Raw genomic sequence first — 16,854 nt, 5'->3', positions numbered from 1 at the left:
AGTGAGAGCGGGCACGACTGAGACGTTGAAAGTAGCTACAAAGCAAGCGGGAGTCCCGATCTGCGGTTCCACGTCTTCGCAAGGAGCGTGGCCAGAGACGGACGAAGCGAAAGGTGTCAATGGGAGCACGGCCAGTCACGGAATCTGCAGCATTAGTCCTTGTTGCACTTCATTGTGGTTTGGTGTAGGATGCGTATATGGTTTCTAGTACTAATAAACTAAGAAACAAAATCAGGGCAAGGAAGTAGCAACATCCTTCTGAAAAGAAATGAAGGAAGGTCCCCTGCCTAAGGGAAGAACATGGCATATTTCTAAACTGTGTGTTGTAGTATGTGCAATTTGTTTTTACATGCTAGAAGCCTTTGCAGGTAAGTGAGGAGAAGGACAGGGGTGCTAGCTAAAGCTTTCTAAATGCCCAGTAATAGCATTTGTGAGTATGGAGGTAGGGAGGAGAGATTATTCAGGCAGAGATTAGGGGAAGGGGCGGATGGGCAAAGGGGCGGATGGGCAACTTAGGGTCCGGGTGAGGATTGCGTTTGGGGTCGGGGTTAACGATAGTGTGGTGGTCAGGGGGTTTAGGGTTTGCGTCGTGGACAGCACCAGGGTGAGGGTGCAGGGGCCGGCAGACGTAGGGTTAGGGGGTTGGGGTTAGGGGGTTAGGGTTAGGGGTGGTGGCAAAGGGGGTGGCAAAGAGACTTCCCTTGTTTCCAGTGTGGAAAACCCCTTGTTTGTCCCCTGACCCCAGAAGCTTCTCACAGGGGCTGTGTTCCTCACTAACAGCAAGGCTGCGCTCGGCCCCTGGGGATGCTGCAACCGGAGCAGAGAAGCTGTGTTCCTGGCAGTTCTCTCTCCACCTGGATCAGGATGAAGGTGCAGGCCATTGCTCTGCAGCTAGGCACTGCTGAGAGCTGCAGCTGGTACCCAGATCAAAGACAGCTTTGTCTCTAAGGCCAGTGCTGCCGTGCCGCGGCGTGTGCCGCCCCGGGGGATCTCAATGCTGCCACCCGGTGTGTAATGGCCGGCAGTGCAGCCGTGCCGCGGTGTGTGCCGCCCCGGGGGAGCTAATTTCTGCAGCCTAACTGTGCTGAATGCTCGAAAATTCTTAGGGGAAGAGCGGAGAGCGGAGAGCTTGACTCGAGCGTCGCTATGGATCCAGCGCCTACGCCCTAGCCCGGCTCTGCTCGCGCCAGGGGGGCAGCGTCCCGGTGGTCGCTATGGATACGGCGCCTGCGCCCTAGCCCAGCTCTGCTCGCGCCAGAGGTGCAGCGTCCCGGTCGTCACTATGGATACGGCGCCTGTGCCGCAGCGGGTCCGGTCCCGCGCACGCGCCCTCCTCGCGGGCTGCGCCCCGCTTTTCTGGCCGGGGGGGCGGGCGCCGTGCAGAGCAGCTTTGGAGCCGGACCGGTCGCGGAGAGCCCTGATTCGGTGCATGATGCCGTTCTGTGCCCCAGGGTGCCTGCGAACCGCCGTCCTTTGGCGGGGCAAGGGGTCCTGGTGCATTCGGGGAGCTTGCAGTGCGGTTTCCGGTGTCGCTGCCGGCCTGGGACTCCCAGGTGTGTTCCTTCCGGCGTCTGAAGGTGGTCTGGGGCCATCGGCAGGGCTTTTGGGGGTGACGGAGGAGGTCTGGGGGCACCTAAAAGGGTCTGGGGATATGTAAAGTTCTGGTGGGGCCATCTGAAAGGGTCAAGGGTCGTGGAGAGGCAGCTGGGCACCTCCGACGGACCCTTTGGGAGGTCTCTGCAGGCTCCCGTGGGAGCTGGGGGTGTCTCGGGGTGGGTTTGGGTTTGGGTTTGTGCTGCAAACAGCGTTGATAATGCAGGGACGTTTTAATTCCCACTGAGCACATTGCATATTCAGCAAGGATTTTCTAATTTAGCAAGGCTATGTCACATGCTCAGCCAGAAGACTGGAGGGCAGGTTGGCCGGTGGACTACTCTCCAGGACTGGATTGACCTCACTCAGCTGATGGTGAGCAATAGCCTTAATTTCCATTCCTTATCCTCCTTAGGACTTCTGCTATTGTTATTATTGCTCTTATTATTGGTATTACTATTATTCCTACCCCTGAGTTTTCTCACTTTCCCCCTTCCAGTTGTCTTCCCCCCACATCCTGCTGTGTGATGCTTGTTTGCTAGCTGGCGAGTGCCCTCAGGGCTGTGCCGGCCACAGAGCCTGCTTGTGTCATCTGCCTTAGGCACACTCATGTGAATCCAGCATTCAGAGAGGCGCTGCCTGTTGGAAAGATAAAGGTGAGCCAATTCAGTCCTAGCAATGTGATGTCTGCAGGTAGCCAGCAGCTTGGCATGTTCTCCTGAGCTCAGAGCCAGACAGCAGGATGTCTCATCTAGGCTCAGAAACTCAGGTGCTAAGAGTGACCTGTGGTAAAAGCTGTGAACAATTGAATTGACATGTCAGTAGGGTTTGGACACAGGGTCGTGGAAGTCTCAGTGGGACAGACGCTCCAGTTTCGGAAGCCTGTATTTCATGTTGCAAGGAGGTCGTTCTACAGCTGAACACAGCTGTGTGTGTACAGCCGTGAAGTGCAAACCAAATGATTTCCCGAGCTCATCTGAATCCCAGAGCTCATGAAATTCAGGCCTGCCTTCCTGTAGTGTTGGATCTCTCAAGGGGAAAAGTGAAGAGGAGGAGAACTCTTTAGCTTTCTCTCTCTTTTCTTTCCCTCGATACACTTTGTCTTGCTTGGCTTTGAATCACAACTGTGACGTTCGGTTAGGTGGTGAATGTGTACTAGGTGGTACGACACCAAAAGAAGGAAAAAAGAACAGGAATAATTTGCGTTATAGATGACTCCAGGTAAAAGTTTTTGGTAACAGTTTTATTGGCACTAAAAGATCATAAAAAGGGAATAAAGTGCAATAAAAGGCAAGCAAAGCAGCGCACTGGGCTTGAGAGGGGACAAAACTCCACCTCCACAGCAGCCTTACAATAGTTTTCTTCATCTTCTATAGTTACATCATCTACATAAGCAAACTTATGCTAAACAGAAGGCAGGCATGTGATAATGAGTCGTAGAGTAGGCGGTCAAATCCCTTCTCCCCACATTCGGGTGGTAAGGGTCAATGTATCCATTTTCTCACGTGCACAATTTTGCAGGCTTCTTATCTGAAGAAAACAAATTCCTAGGTCTGAATGTTTATCTTTAAGATAAGCTCCGCCTCAGCCGTGATGTCTCCAACTAACCAGACAGTATCCTTGCAAGTCTGCAAGATATGTTTCTTTCCCTTTGCTCTCAAAACAGGCCTCACAAGATCCTGACCCTTAATCCCAGGGCACTCTAAGTCTTATAATTTTAAACATAGATCACCAGTATATTCATCACAATTTGTCATAAAAACCCCACAATTCCAGTAGGATTTCAAGTTCCTGCTTGATAATATAAAGCAGTCTGTGCTTTGTTGGTTGTTTTAGTTTCCTTGCTGTGCTGCAAAGATTTTGATAGGAATTTCTAGGTATTAACTACAGCCAGGGCAATCCTTCAAGTGCCCTAGGAATGCAGTGAAAACCTTTTGAGAATTGTTCCTGCTCTGTTACTCCTCAAGCTATGAGCAGACACACAGACAGTTGTTAACAGACTTTCTTTGATCATTCCAGGTCTGGTGTGCTGGGACTGGCAGGATTTTCCTGAGCTGTCCACGTACAGTTTCTGTTGACACTCTTCAGCTTGTACATCCGGTTTGCTGACAGAGGGTGTGGGGTTTGTGGGGCCCGGCAGCGAGAGTTTTCTAAAGAGGAGCTCTTAAGGGCAGCTCCAAGGTTAGGTTTGGATTCTCCTGGAGTCGCACACAGAACGAGTCTCACGATTCCAGTGGTCTAATTTTATAGCTGCATTTTCTTCTCTCTGCCTAGGTGAGAGAATGACCTCACTAAAGAAGAGAGATAGCCTGAGCTCTACAGGAACCTTGAACCCAAGCAGCCAGTGCCTTCTGTGAGTACAAGCTGTTCTTGTTCAACGTGGAACTAGTTGAGAGCTGAAGCCAGACCACACCTTAATTCCCTCAGCTTCCTCTTCTGCAGATTAAACAGTCCCAGTTCCTTCAGCCACTCCTCATAAGACTTGTTATCCAGACCCTTCACCAGCTTTGTGGCCCTTCTCTGGGGACACTCTCTCACCTCTGTGTGCTGGGGAACACCACTTCTGCCGGGCCAGCCACCAGCTGGGTTTAACTCTGTTCCCCACTGCTCTTGGGGCCCAGCCATCCATCGTGTTCTGCTGTCCAGCAGTCCCTTTGAAAAAAAATCCATCTGAAAAAAGAAGTAGCAGAGAAGGAAAGTTGAAGCTGCAAAGATTGCAGTCCCCTCAGTTGTTGAGGATTGTTTTGAGCAAGAGGGGCCTTGGGTCCCAGGAACGCCTGTGCAATTCAGGCCTTGAAGAATTCTCTGTGATAATATAGTGGCGGAGTAAGAGATGTGAGAAAGTGCTGATTGCTTGGTATGCTGAAGTCCAGCTGCCTCTGAGATGGGAGGCAAGCAAGATAAGGAGGAGGCGAGATCTGGGGAAGAGAGCAATTAGACCGGATAGAAGAATTCCACCGAGTTGTGAAAACAATGATGTAACCTTTTAGAGAGCAACCAATGGTATGTTGCCAAGTGGGCATAATTATAGCAGACTGTATATAAGATGTGTCTGATGCTCAATAAAGTTGGATTCCGCTGATCAAATTGGTCGAATAAGCGGCCCCTTCTTGCGGCACTCAGTTCTTGTGGTACTCCCTGTGAGATCCTAAGCCACCTGAACTGAGCCGGTCAGGCAGCCAAGCTAGTGCAGCAGTGTCTTCTGGAGAGTTGATAGGAGCCAGTTCTGTGGGGTTTGTTGAAGTGAGTGGCCAGTCGTTCTACATGAACAGTTGTCTTAGTGCTAGCAAGTAGGAGGCTCTGAAGTGTGGTACTTTGAGAGCTCCATTCATACTTGCCCTTCAGGAGGAGCCAGCTCTTTCATTGAAGCCAGTGCTTTCACGCCAAAAGAAGGGAACTCTTCTTAGTCCACAGAGCACATGGGCAGGGGAAAATGTCTGTAGCTGGTGAGATGGCCTGTGCTACAGTCCATCTTCTTCATCTCCTCCTTACTCCTTCAAGTCTCATTCCCCATTTTCTTTTCAGAGAAACTTGCTAGGGAAAGCGTTAAAGTCCTGCCTTACAGCGACCAGCAGGAAATCTTTTCCACCCCATGATGGGATTGGGATGAAGGTCCCCTGGTCACAGAGGGACATTAGGTTAGTGATGCAACACCTGCTTTTCACACATCTTTTCTGTTAGGCACGAGCACCTGAATGTCCTCTGCGGTCCGTGCGGTGGCCTTCAAGGTGATCTACTCTTATACCCTTCTGTGGCACTCGGGTCAGAAGAGCAGGCTGGCTGTTGCCAAGAGCCTCCTGTCCCCGAGACTGCTTTTTGCTGTCTGAGCAGGTGACTCCATCTATTGGGGAAATGGCATTTCTCCCCATTCTGGTGTCACTGGTGGCTGTTGAGGATTAGATCAAAGGCCCGAGCCTTTAGGGCAGGACTGGTGGCAAATGTTGGACAGTGGCTAGGTGCTCATCTGCCAGAGCTCTCTGCCCTGGGATGGATCCCATCTGGTGCCATAGACTTCTGAGGGTCCCAGTGGTATCTCAGTCCCTCCCAGTTCTTTCCCAGTCCTTCTCAGTCACCCCTAGTCCTTCCAATTTCCATCCCAGTTCCTCCCGTTTCCTTCCCATTCCCTCCCATTCCCTTTGGAATTCCTCACAGTCCCTCCCGGTCCTTCCCAATCTCCTTCCAGTCCCTTCCAAGTCTCTCCCAGTCCCTTCTCAGTCCTGTCCCCATCCCCATTCCCATTCCTCCCCATCCTCTCCCAGTCTCCTCCCAGTCCCATCCCCGTCACTCCCAGTCCCCTCCCAGTCTCTCCTAGTCCTTTTCCCAGTTCCTCTCAATCCCTCCCAGTCTCCTTCTCATCTTGCAGCGTGGCAGATTTCCCGGAGTGGGAAAGCAGAGCCGCGCTCCCTTTGGTCAGTACAGTTTAGGTGGGAAGTGCTTCCACTGGCTCCATTGGTCCAGATCGCCCCAGTTTGGGCTCTGTTTACTTTGGGGCCATTTGGGCCCATTTAGGATCCTCTTTGGGACTTTTTCCCCAGTTGTTCCCAGTCCCTTCCAGTTCCCTCGGAGCTCTCTCACAGTTCTCCCCAGTGCCTCCCACTTGAGCCTCCACTACCTCTCAGTCTCTACCAGTTTCCTCCCAGTTTTCTTTCAGTCTCTGACAGTTTCCTCCTCCTTCCCTCCCAGATTCCACCTCGTGCCCTCCCAGTCCCTCCCAGTTTCTTCCCAGTCGCTTCCAGTTCTCTCCCAGTCCTTTGGTGGGAGGAAACTGTTGGGACCGGGAGGGCACCGGGAGGAGGCCATTACTGTGTAGTTTGGTAATACTGACGGCTGCAGCTGGTGCTGAGCTAAACAGAATGATCACAGAAGGCTTTTTCTCTGAAGCCAGAGCTGCCTGCTGGGGGAACGAACGTTTTTCTGACAGCTCTTGGAGGAACATTTCTGTAGAGGTGTTCCCCAGGGCTCCTCAGGTGCTCAGAACTCAACATGTTGCCTTGGCGGGGAATAAAACCCATGGAAAGCTGAGCGTGAGGTGACAACGCAGGCACCGCCCCCCCCAGCGTGGCAGCGCCGCCCTCAACAACATGGCGCCGGATGCTTTAAAACGGCTCAGTGCAGGGTTGTGGCTGGTAGAGGTTGGAGCTCCTCCTCTGTGTCCCAGGTCAGTGCTAGTCTCTGCTGCTTTGTGGGGTTTCTCTATAGCAGCCGCTGGAGCTGCGCGGGGCTTTGGGGGTGGCTGCCAGCGGGGCAGCGCGGGGCTTTGGGGAGGTGGCGGCCGGCGGGGGGTGTCCGGGTTCGGCTGGCGGGGCTCTGTGGGGGTGGCGGCTGCTGCCTCAACTGTACCCAGAGATACCTGGAACTCTGGGCTGCAGCTGGTGCCCAGATCAAAGACAGCTTTGTCTCTAAGGCCAGTGCTTCTCTGCAGAGGAACCAAGATTTCTCTGCAGGTGTTGCCCAGGGTTCCTCATCTGCTCAGAATGCCCAGCTCCAGTGCCAGGCTGATGTCACCTCACAGCCGTCACTCTGTCGGTGTTTGCCTAGGAGTGCCAGAAATCTTCCTGGAACTATTGGAGAAAAGGAAGCTTTGTCTGTCTCTGTTTGCGGTGCCCTGAGAAGGACTTGTACCGACACAGGCTCAGAAAGCTGAAACAAAACAATGAGAGCAACAGATGGAAGAGATGGGTTGATTGCCAGCAAGAAATGCACCAACTGCAAGGCGATTTTGGGGTAGTAAATCCCAGAAGGTGTGACACGCTTGGAGATGCAGACCTGCGCAGCAGCTGTCACAGAGGAGGGAAGCGCCGCAAAAACTCAGCTGTGTGCTGAAGGTGCAAATCCTACCCAGAAGGGTGTCCGTGGGTCAGGGTGATAAAAAGCCCCTCAGCTGTCTCTTTCCTTCCATGATACCATATGGGGGTGGGTGCTGATGCAGGAGAGGAGCAGGTGAGTGAGGGGCGGGGGATGCTGCCCAAAAAAGCTGCCTGAATGCTCTCAGAGGGGATGAAAACCCATGAAAAAAATGTTAGTGTGAGGTATTCCAGCAGAGAAAAAGCTGTGCTCTTAATCGAGAGATTGCAGAACAGTAGTAATGTGGATGCAAAAAGGCTTTGAAATGACTCTTATTTGCAAACTAAAAAACCCCACAAGACACACAAAAGAAACATCACTGGTTTTATTTTTAGTTTCTTAATTTGAATGGGAAGTCAAGGGGAATATAGAGGCATGTGGGGACCAATGGAAGGTCTCCTGTGGGTATTTTAGTCGGATGGTTAGGGTTAGTTGTGGTGGGGGGGGGAAAGCTTTGCAGTAGTGGCCTTTGTGGCGGGGGTCCAAATAACCCTAAATATCCAACTAATCCTTTGGGAGACTCTCCAGAGGCCCTCCTCATCCCTCTATGTGCCCCCAAATTCCCCTTTGATACCCCCAGGTGCACCTTAGGTGCCAACCGATCCCCTTAAGAGGGGTGGCAACACTGACCAGTTAGGGGCTTCTCTTGCCCCTGTGTGTGGGGAGCAGCTGAGTGCGGCCCTCTTTGAAGGTTTTTCCATTTGTATTGAAAACTAAGAAACAAAAAGAAAAAAACCCCAAAGGAACAAAGAAGGGCAACCCCCCCTCCCGTGACAGACAAAAAGGAAGGTCTACTGTTTTTATGTGATACACATGTTATATTTATGCTTTGAAACCCTGTTTTGCTCTCCCTAGAATTTGCTTTTACATTCCAGAAGCTCTCCTGTTTAAGTGGATGTAGAAGAATAGTATGATGTGGGAAGGTGTTTTGGGATAGCTTTGGAAGACTATGGGGAAGATTTGCCTTTGCTCGAGTCAGAGAAAGCTATGTTTTGCCTTTGACTCTGAGAGTAATGTAAACACTTTGGAACCGAAGGAGAGAAACTGGGCAGAGTTTGGTTGGACGTGTTAAAATAGTTTTGTTGTTACGACCTACTGTATGCCTTAATTACACGTATGCCAGTAGCAAATGCCCAAGTGAGATGTGCCACGTGTGCCTTCTGATTAGACTATATAACTTTGCTGTATAATGTAATAAATGTCTTCAGCTGCTTACATCTGGCCCAGAAAGCACTGCTCGAAGTAATTAAAACATCAATACTACACCAAATGGTCACCCCGGACAGAGGTAAGCGACAGGGGAAACTGAGGGTCGGTGCCTCCTGTTGAGGAGCACGTATGGGTAATCAAAGAACAAAAGAAGATAACTTGATACTCAGAGTCATTTACTTACATCTTGGAGGGAAAAAAAAAGTAGAATGAAAAGACATGGGAGCGGGGAGGGATTGCATCCTTCAGGGCAGCAACAAAAGTAAACAAAATTGTTACATCTTCCCTTACAACACAGGGACTAATTAAAGATTCTTTAGATCAATTAGCAGAGCATTATAAAGCTGTTAGAATAGTAATGCCATTTCACCAGAACAAAGCTCTTTGACATCTACGCCCCCCAGCCCCCCTCCCCCACCATGGCCACTAAGCTCACCTGCACCCCTGGAGCTGCAGTCACTGGCACCTGGCCAATAGCAACAGCAGCCCACTCCCCCCCTGCTGCTGGACACCCTCCCACTAACTCTTAAAAGTTTTTCCATGTGTTTTAATTGTTGTGGCCGGTTGACGCTGCCCCCTTAAGAAAGGGAATATGGTGGACGGAAGTTGGTAAACGGAAGGAATAGTCTAAACTAATTTCATTGGAAGAGTGGGAGGAAGCACCTTCTGAACAGGGAGTGAACTGGACATTTCCAGGACTTTTCTATGTCTTGCTTCCGCCTTTCCACGGTGCAGCAGCTCTCTGTCTCTGTGCTGGGCTTTCTGCCAAGGCCTCGGCCTTGAAGTCCAGATACCAGGCCTTTATTAACTCCTTTCCAATTAACACAAACTGCTTCTAACATTTTTTTTTTCTCCTCTCTTTTCTCTCTCTTTCTATCCCACTCTGGGAAGGGGGGGGAGAGAGGGGAGAGCGGAGGTGGGGAACCCCCTCTCTGCCGAGGGGGGTTACTCTCATTTCTGTGTTACTCTGTTGTATATCTTTGTATATATTGTAGATATTGTAAATTTGTAAACATTCCCCTGCATACCTTACATTGCTTTGTAAATATAGCTCCACTGCTTTGCTAATTCAGCTTGTGAGTTTTTTTTTCCTTTCCCTTCAATTTTTTTTTCCCCTTTTACCTTACAAGGGGGAAGGGAGGAGGCTTCTCGGCCTTACCCTTCCAAACCCACTACATTTTTTTATTGGCGTACCCAACGTGCGGCAGATAATTAGTTTAATTTATTACTTGATTGATTTAGTGTTTTCTAGCTGAATTAGCAAATATGAAGGTATTGTGGTTTGTGGAGCGATTATTCTTTTCAATTTTTGGGGCTCTGGTTTACAGATATTGTTTGGGTTTGATTTTGGATTACCTGGGCAAATATTTGGTGCGGACAATTTATATGTGGGTTATGTATAGAGTTAAAATATGGTATGGAAAATGTATTAATTTCCTATGGCCAGTGAGATACAGGAATGTTACCTCCACCACTCTCCCAATTGAGATAAAGGGTTTTAAGATTCCACCGGAGGAAAGAGTAACTTTAGGTGATGCCTGGGATCCAAAGGTGATTTATTTCATGTGTATAATTCTGCTGCTGGTGATAATTAATGTGTATTCTCTGTATTCCTGGCGTCGGGAGAGAAAGGTGTCCAGAGCTTGTTTTGTTATTAAAACTAGATCAAAAAGAAAACGCCGTGGCTCTCGATCAGTCCCAGAGTCATCTAGTGACGAGGACTGTGGAGAATCTGTGTCAGCTAAAAAGAAGGCTAAAAAGTTAATTGGTAAAGCAGCTCTAAATGACTTTGCTGATTCTAGCAAGCAGCCAAGGGCATCGGCTGGTATCAACATGGCACCTACTCCTTCTCCTTCTTCTTCTTCTCCATCGGCCATTAACGGAGCAACATCACTTCCGCCCACTCCCTCGGTGGGACCGGAAGTCACTGCCCCATCAGCTGATTTATCTCAGGACCTGTCAGCTTCTATTAAGGTGGCTGTAAATTCAAACACAGCTCCAGTTAAGGTGGCTCCTTTAAAGACTAGAGGTGGAAAGGCCAAAGATGGAGAAGAGGAGGAGGAGACTGATCCTGGTGAGGGGCCCTCTACTCTAAAAGATCCTGCTCAGGAGGAAGAGAAGGTTTGTTTTAAAGATCTAGCTAACCTAGTGAGATCAAAGCAGGATAGAGATGAAGTTAGGAAGGCAGCTGGCAAAGGTGGTTCTCAGCTTAAAGAGATCCTTAGGAGAATGACAGCAGGATTATATGGACAAAGAATTCAGGGAGATGAGGAACAAGATGATATTACAGACTGTTCGTCACCACGGGAGGAATTGCGAAATGTCCGTAAAGATTTCACCAGGGCAGATAAGGAGCCAGTTCTAGCTTGGCTTAGTAGGTGTTATGATACAGGTGCTTCAGCTCTAACAGTTGGAGACAAGTCAGCAGCTCAGTTAGGAACTCTCTCAAGGGACAATGGAATAGATAGACATCTAGGCGAAGCTCTCGGTAAGGTTAATCTGTGGATACGCCTTTTAATGGCGGTTGCCCTGAGATACCCTTCCCGCGATGACCTTCCATGGAACCCTAAACCCTGGACTACCATAGATGAGGGAATTAAGCGCTTGAGAGAATTTGCTGTTAGAGAGCTACTCTATGGTGAACATGAAACTCTGAATCCTGATGACATTCCTGTGGGTATTGGTCTTGCTAAAAAGATCATCAAACTTGCTCCTTCTAATTATGCAAACATTCTGGCAAGCAGAATTGTGTCAAGAAGTTATGGTGGAGCTTCTCCTACCGTTGGCCAATTCAGTGATCAAATGAGACAATTGGAGGATAGCATGACATGTGGTTCTTTGGTTTCAGCCATTGAAACTCTGTCTGGAAAAATTGAGAATTGCATGAAGGATCTGAAAGATTCCATATACCAATTGGCACAGAAGGATAATTTCAATTCTTCCTCCAGGTGGATACAAGTTTCATCTGTGAGGAATACACGTCCTCCAAGGAGGTCATTCCAAAACAGGTCATTCCAAAACAGACCACCAAGGCAATCACGTAGAACAATTTGGATAACTCTGTGTGATCAGTTTGGTGAGAACATGAACCGCTGGGATGGCCAACCAACTTCTAATCTTTTCAGGAGACTGAGGGAATTGCAAAGTGGCAGAACCCGAGGTAGCAATACCAGAAGGGTAGCTGTTACTTCCACAGTTCCCCAGAATGACTCTTATGGCTCCAACAGTGGCTCCAGTTATATCATGCAAAGTTATAACCCTGCAAACTATGTGCAATGCACATGTGCGCATGTTCCCCATAACTAGGGGTGCCCTGCCTCCCGCCAGGGGGAGGAGAGGGATAACAGAGATAATAGAATCTATTGGGATGTGTACATCCAGTGGCCTGGCACTTCACAATTTCAGAAGTACAGGACCTTGGTTGACACAGGAGCTCAGTGCACCATAATACCATCAAATTATCAGGGATCAGAGTCTATAACTATTCTGGGAGTCACTGGTGGATCTCAAGAGTTAAGTAAGGTAGAGGTTAACATAAGTTTAACTGGTAAACAATGGAGGAAGCATACAGTTGTGACCGGACCTGACGCACCTTGTATTTTGGGAATTGATTTTCTGAGAGAAGGGCGTTTCAAAGACCCTAGAGGTTACAAATGGGCTTTTGGAGTAGCTTCTATAGAAATTGATGGACAAAAATTGAAGCTGTCTGCCAGACCTGAACTTTCTGATGAATCTGCAGTTGTGGGACAACATAAGATACAGGACATTAAATTGCCGGCTGCTTCTCAGACTGTGCATCACAAACAATACAGAACCAACCGTGACTCTTTGTTGCCCATTCAGAATCTGATTCGTCAGTTGGAGAGTCAGAAAGTCGTCAGCAAAACTCATTCGCCTTTCAACAGTCCAGTGTGGCCTGTGCGGAAGCAGAATGGAGACTGGCGTCTGACAGTAGACTACCGAGCCCTGAATGAAGTGACACCACCTATGAGTGCAGCAGTGCCAGACATGATGGAGCTACAGTGTGAGCTGGAATCCAAAGAGGCCAAATGGTATGCTACCATAGACATTGCTAATGCATTTTTCTCTATTCCCATAGCAGAAGAATGCAGGCCTCAGTTTGCTTTCACCTGGAGAGGAATCCAGTACACTTTCAACAGGCTGCCAATGGGCTGGATCCACAGCTCAAGCATCTGTCATGCAGTGATCCACGATGCTCTGGAGAAAGGCGGTGCTCCAGAACACATCCAGTTCATCGATGATATCATCGTCTGGGGTAAAACTGCTGAGGAAGTCTTCGAGAAAGGTAACAAAATCATTGACATTCTTCTGAATGCAGGTTTTGCCATCAAGCGAGACAAAGTGAAAGGACCTACCACAGAGATTCAGTTTCTGGGAGTGCGGTGGCAGGATGGACGTCGACACATTCCAGTGGATGTGGTAAATAGAGTCTCCACCATGGCAAGTCCCACAAACAAGCAAGAGACCCTACGTTTCTTAGGGATAGTGGGATTTTGGAGACTGCACATTCCTGGATACAGTCAGATTGTGAAACCTCTGTATGATGTGACTCGAAAGAGAAACCATTTCCACTGGGGACCTGAACAACAAGCAGCCTTTGACCAGATAAAGCAAGAGGTAGTTCAAGCAATGGGTCTGGGACCCGTCCGAGATGGTCCAGACATTAAGAACATTTTGTACACGGCTGCAAGTGACAATGGTCCAACCTGGTGCTTGTGGCAAAAAGCTCCAGGTGAGACACGTGGACGACCTCTTGGTTTCTGGAGTCGAGGTTACAGAGGTTCAGAGGCTAATTATACTCCAACAGAGAAAGAAATTTTAGCTGCCTATGAAGGAGTGAAAGCATCTTCTGAAGTGATTGGAACTGAATCACAACTTCTCTTAGCTCCCAGATTACCACTTTTGAATTGGATGTTCAAAGGCAAAGGCTCCACACCACATCATGCCACAGACTCAACATGGTCTAAGTGGATGGCTCTGATAACACAGAGAGCTCGAATGGGAAATCTTGAAAGACCTGGTCTAGTGGAGGTGATCTCAAGTTGGCCTGAAGGTATCAACTGTGCTAAACCTCCAGAGGAGAAAGTAACTCGTGCTGAGGAAGCTCCTCCTTACAATGACCTTTCTGATGATGAAAAGAAATATGCTTTGTTCACAGACGGTTCCTGTCGTCTTGTCGGAAACAAGCGAAGGTGGAAGTCTGCAGTGTGGAGTCCAACACGCCGAGTTGCAGAGGCGAAAGATGGAGAAGGAGAATCCAGTCAGTTTGCAGAGGTAAAAGCTGTCCAGCTAGCTCTCGACGTAGCTGAACGTGAGAGATGGCCAAAGCTTTATCTCTGCACCGACTCATGGATGGTAGCCAATGCTCTATGGGGTTGGCTAAAGAACTGGAAGAAGAGTGGTTGGCAGAGGAAAGGAAAACCCATTTGGGCAGCCAACCTGTGCCAGGACATTGCTGACCGAATCGAGAGAATTCCAGTGAAAGTGAGACACATCGATGCTCACATTCCTAAGAGCAAAGCTACTGAGGAACAGCAACACAACCATCAGGCAGATCTAGCTGCAAGATTTTCTCAAGTAGACATGGACTCTAATCTTGATCTCGACTAGAAACACCGAGGTGAGATATTCTTAGCTCGGTGGGCTCACGATTCGTCAGGACAGCAAGGCAGAGATGCAACATACCAATGGGCTCGTGACAGATCCATAGACATTTCCATGGATGCTATCACGCAAGTCATCCATGACTGTGACATTTGTGCTGCTATTAAGCAGGCAAAACGACTTAAGCCCTTGTGGTATGGTGACAGATGGTCCAAGTACAAGTATGGTGAAGCTTGGCAGATTGACTACATCACTCTACCACGTTCTCGTTCTGGTAAGCAATACGTGCTTACTATGGTAGAGGCAAACACTGGATGGTTGGAAACTTATCCAGTTCCACATGCAACTGCACGCAACACCATTCTCGGTCTGGAGAGACAGATCCTGTGGAGACACGGAACTCCGGAGAGGATCGAGTCAGACAACGGAACTCATTTCAAGAACAACCTTGTAAAGAACTGGGCAAAAGAGCACGGTATTGAGTGGATATTCCACATTCCCTACTATGCACCAGCTTCAGGGAAGATTGAACGCTACAACGGTTTGTTGAAGACCACTCTTAAAGCCATGGGGGGTGGATCTTTGAAAAACCGGGAAAAACATTTAGCACAAGCAACCTGGCTGGTAAATAGTAGAGGTTCAGTGAACCGAGCTGGACCTGCACATTCAGATTTGCTACGAAAAGTAGAAAGTGATAGAGTTCCTGTTGTTAGAGAAAAGAATCTGTTAGGTAAAACTGTTTGGGTATTTTCACCCTCAGGAGAGGCTAAACCTGTCCGAGGGGTGGTCTCAGCTGAAGGTCCGGGTCACACTTATTGGGTAATGCAAGAGAATGGTGAAATTCAGTGTATTCCACAAAGAAATCTAACTTTAGCTGAAAGAGGTTAATTTCAAACTGTTGTACAGCTACATTGCGTCCAAAGGAAGAATCAACGAGGAATCTACGGTGCACAAACCCTGAGATCCCTGAGAGCCCTGAGTCAACTAAGAGACCCTGAGAATCCCCGTTTCCCTTTTCTTCGCTTCGTCGATGAAGAAATGAACTGTTTTCCATTTTTCTCATTTTCTGATTTTCTTGGACTTTTGAATCATCTACATCTGAGCATAGCCGGAATGGACTATGAACTTTACTCACGAACTGTAAATATCGTTTTGGATTGGATGGACAGTGTGAACAGCCAATGAAATTGTTTAGAAGGGGTGGACTGTGGCCGGTTGACGCTGCCCCCTTAAGAAAGGGAATATGGTGGACAGAAGTTGGTAAACGGAAGGAATAGTCTAAACTAATTTCATTGGAAGAGTGGGAGGAAGCACCTTCTGAACTGGGAGTGAACTGGACATTTCCAGGACTTTTCTATCAGTCTTGCTTCCGCCTTTCCACGGTGCAGCATCTCTCTGTCTCTGTGCTGGGCTTTCTGCCAAGGCCTCGGCCTTGAAGTCCAGATACCAGGCCTGTATTAACTCCTTTCCAATTAACACAAACTGCTTGTAACATTTTTTTTTTCCTCTCTTTTCTCTCTCTTTCTATCCCACTCTGGGAAGGGGGGGGGAGAGAGGGGAGAGCGGAGGTGGGGAACCCCCTCTCTGCCGAGGGGGGTTACTCTCATTTCTGTGTTAGTCTGTTGTATATCTTTGTATATATTGTAGATATTGTAAATTTGTAAATATTCCCCTGCATACCTTACATTGCTTCGTAAATATAGCTCCACTGCTTTGCTAATTCAGCTTGTGAGTTTTTTTTTCCTTTCCCTTCAATTTTTTTTCCCTTTTACCTTACAAGGGGGAAGGGAGGCGGCTTCTCGGCCTTACCCTTCCAAACCCACCACAATTGTGGACAGAAGGGACACTTTAGGCAAAAAGCATGACTTGGGAGAAGATGACTGTCCTAGAAGCCTGTAAGAAACACTGATTGCCAGATACTTTTGTGTACTTTAGGAACTGCTGCTGTAAGTTGTATGCACCGACATCCAGCAATATGGAGTGGAGAAGAGACAGTGGCATCTGTTACAAGCACCTCGAGTTTTAGGCTCAAAAACATCCATGTAGCTCAAAATTGCTGCTATCACCTCCTATGGAAGTCTCCATGCCTTCAGCGAATCCTACATTTGACCTGGAGGCTGCCTGGAAGGGCAGCTGGTGTGAATTCGGTGGCTTTCTTCCCACCCCCCTTTTCCCCCCCTCTCTTTGTCCCTACGGTGCCTTTGCTAGCCAGCCACCTCCCCCCCCCCCTATTTCTCCCCCCCCTTCTGATAACATCTCTAGTCTATGAAAGTTGTGTTCTGATTTAAAGCAACAATGATTATTTCATTATTTCATTATTTCTGATTGTGATGTGTTTTAGAGATTTTTTTTTTTTCTGTTTTCAATAGTTGTTTTACCTGTAAGCATAATGAATAGTAAGTATTTAGTATTTATAAGTATTAAGTAATTAGTGATTGTACTAAGGTATAAGCATTTAGTAATGAGCTCAAACTTTCATTTTTCTGTGAGTTCAAATTTTAACTTTTGGTTCAAGCCTTCTTTTTTTTTTTTTTTGTGCCATGGCATTTTGAAAGAGCTCTAACTTTTTATTAGTTTCTTTTT

General features: G+C 48.2%; 1 long non-coding RNA gene across 1 annotated transcript; it reads left to right on the top strand.

Annotated features, from left to right (window-relative positions):
- Positions 1-1,867: 1,867 nt before the first annotated feature.
- LOC137455166 (uncharacterized) lies at positions 1,868-3,672 on the top strand. The gene is made up of 3 exons (XR_010990782.1): positions 1,868-1,968; positions 2,093-2,249; positions 3,613-3,672. It is a non-coding gene; the product is annotated as an uncharacterized lncRNA (long non-coding RNA).
- Positions 3,673-16,854: the final 13,182 nt, after the last annotated feature.

Source organism: Melanerpes formicivorus, unplaced genomic scaffold (assembly GCF_026170545.1).
Source record: "Melanerpes formicivorus ecotype bairdi unplaced genomic scaffold, bMelFor1.0.p_v2 SCAF_92, whole genome shotgun sequence".
Classification (NCBI taxonomy): Eukaryota; Metazoa; Chordata; class Aves; order Piciformes; family Picidae; genus Melanerpes; species Melanerpes formicivorus.
This window is presented reverse-complemented; position numbering and strand designations above follow the sequence as displayed.